General features: G+C 48.2%; 1 long non-coding RNA gene across 1 annotated transcript; it reads right to left on the reverse strand.

The window, feature by feature from the left end:
- Positions 1-738: 738 nt before the first annotated feature.
- On the reverse strand, positions 739-1059 carry LOC126992127 (uncharacterized). Its single transcript, XR_007746232.1, has 2 exons — positions 1021-1059; positions 739-916 (listed from the first exon to the last, which is right to left on the reverse strand). It is a non-coding gene; the product is annotated as an uncharacterized LOC126992127 (long non-coding RNA).
- Positions 1060-2890: the final 1831 nt, after the last annotated feature.

The raw sequence follows: 2890 nt of genomic DNA on the forward strand, positions 1-2890 counted from the left end.
TTATTGTAATCAGTCAGAGCAAAGAAAGCAGCAACGTGTCGCCTGGCGCAAGAGGGAGCATTGTAAGAGGTGGAGTGCGTGTTTCGTGAAGGCGTCTGATGGGTGCTGACGGGGACAGAGGTGTCCACCTTGCTCTTTAAGGGGACTGGTAAGGGAAGTGAAAAAGGAGAGGATAGGTCAACCAGCTGAACCGTGCCAGACACAGAACGTCAGGTCCGTGTGTGAACCGTTTGAGATGAATGAAGAGAGTTTAAGGTTGGGTTACAAGTGCCCCGTGGGGAGCATAAGGGGTGTGGCGTGGTGCGGGACGGGGAGGAGGAGGTGACCTGCTCTGTGGAGGAGTGAGATGCAGGTGCTGGCTACAGGCAAGTTAGGCGTAGACATGTACGCGAAGGCAACACACTCAAACACACATGAACAGGTTGGCAGTGTAATGGTGCCAGGTAAAGCAAACCTTTGACAGTAAAACCGTTGATATCACAACACAACTTACCACCTGGCAGTGGTCCAGCACGCCAGTGGTTCAGTGGGTGTGGTGCTCGCCTTCATCCCCAGGCCCGGGTTCAGTGCCCGGCGCTCAGTGCTGTACATTTACAGATCTCCTGGTGTGTTGTTACAGTTTCCCTGATGATGGTGTTAGGGTCCGTGACAAAGGCACTCCCTCGTCACCACCAGGTCCTGCCAGGCCCTGGACCCACCGCTGTCCCCCGTCCCCACACAGGGTAATGAGGCGCCACATAGCGGGAGAACTGCATGCCTTTATTGAGGAGTAAATACAATGAAAGCATAAGATGGGAGTTGTCCGTGGTCCGTTGGCGGTGTTCGTGCGGGTCAGGTCATGGTGGAGGGGGTCAGCACTTTGACACACGTAGCCACCTCAGGGAAGGAAGAGCCTCAGCGGGCGGTCACCTCCGGCCTAAGGACCAAGGAAGTCAAAATTAAGAATGAGGAATTGGAGCGCGAACCACGAAGAGTGCACCGTGACCGCCGAACACCCCACCTAGCAGGGCAGACCCTTACCTGGTCTTGGTCTCCGATCTGGCCTGGGTAAGCGTGGGGTCTTGGTCTGGTTTTGGTTTGGGTTTGGGTCTGGCTCTGGATACGGCTCTCGTTACGGCTCTGGCTGCGATTCTGGCTGCGGCTCCGACCAATGGCTGGGGCTCAGGCTCCGGCACCGGCGAGGCCTCGGTGGTAGTGTCGCCGGTGCTGGCCAGCAAGGCGCTGCAAACCCTGGGGGAGAGGAAAGGAACACTCGGGGCTACTGATGCACAGTGACGCATGCAGCAAGCAAGACTACCTGCATGCCCCCTCCCACACCCCCAGACACACACTTACAGCAGCACCACCAGCAGGGTGCGAGTGTTCATGGCTGCAGAGGGTGAGGAGGTGTGTGCCCCTCGCCGGGACGCGCTCCCTTAAATACCCGACCCTAAAGCGAGGGCTGCGCCGCCGGGTCTCCAAGGTTATTCCAAAGTGTTATTTCCAGCCCTCTGGAAGAAGTTGAAGGATGTTGAAAAAATTCCCCGGGCCGCCCCTATAATCCCTCTCTCTCTCTCTCTCTCTCTCTCTCTCTCTCTCTCTCTCTCTCTCTCTCTCTCTCTCTCTCTCTCTCTCTCTCTCCTGATATCTGATGATTAAGAAATAATAATAATAAAGGAATAATAATGATGAAAGTAATATAAAAAGATAATAAAGGTGATTAGGATACAGAAATATAAAAAGGCGCAAAGGAATTTAAATGGACAGATGTATTCGTAATTATGTAAAGGTAATTCGTGGATTAGATAGACAGATAGACAGATAGATGAATAAATAAACAGATAGATAGGTGAATAGATAGATATTTTGACAGAAAGATCAATAGACAGGCAAAAAGACGAACAGATAGGTAGAAAATTAGATATTGAGATAGATATAGAGAGAAAAATTACAAGGACTGATAGACAAATGGGAGAGTCAGGGAATATACAAGAAAGATAGAGATAGGAAGAAAGAGATATTAAGAGAGTGAAAAAAAGAGAATATACTAGCATGAGAGAGAGAATTTACATAGATTTACATAGAAAATCAGACCACACAGGCCCATGGTCCAGACTTGGTGGTCTGTCCTTAAGCTCAGTGATTTACATTAATCAGAAGACTCCAAAACGTTGCATTTCTACTCTAGTTGATATTAGGTTGAAGAGGAAGTGACGGTCGAGCTTATTTTGAAGGGTCAATCGTGTTACTGGATATTTTGACGGTGGGGCTTATTCCATTCTCCTTTTCTACAACGTTGGTGAAGAAAAATTTGGTGCAGTCTGAATTTACTTGTCACATCTGAGTTTTTACGCCATTGTTCACTCGTGCGCAAGTGTCATCGATGTAAACAATGTTGATCTGTCTACATTCGTGAAAACCATTAGAAGTATTTAAAACATTCGATCAGTTTCCTCCGGAGGCGACGTTTCTCAAGAAGAACATGTGGGGTAAAGGAAAGCCAACTTTCTTCGTAGGATTAGTTGCGCAAGAGGATAATTTCGTTGCCCGACGCGCTAGACACCTTCTAATTTAGCAATATCCTTTTGCATGGTGGAGAACCAAAACTGTACCGCATATTCCAAGTGGGTCGTGACTAAACTGTTGTAGAGGCGGGAATTATTACATCATTCTTAAATAAAAGTTTCTTTTAATGAAGCCCAACATTCTATTCGCTTTATTTGCTGCATCGATGTCATTGCTGTGAGAATTTGAGGTTTGACGCGATTTTGACCCCCAAGTCCTTGACGCATTGAACGCTTTTGAGTTTAACGCCGCGCATTTCGTAATCAAACTTTTATTCCTCGTTCCAACTTGAAGGACCTGGCACTTTGTCTACGTTAAAGGGGCATCTCCATCTATCCGACCAAAG

This window comes from Eriocheir sinensis, unplaced genomic scaffold, assembly GCF_024679095.1.
Source record: "Eriocheir sinensis breed Jianghai 21 unplaced genomic scaffold, ASM2467909v1 Scaffold403, whole genome shotgun sequence".
Taxonomy (NCBI): Eukaryota; Metazoa; Arthropoda; class Malacostraca; order Decapoda; family Varunidae; genus Eriocheir; species Eriocheir sinensis.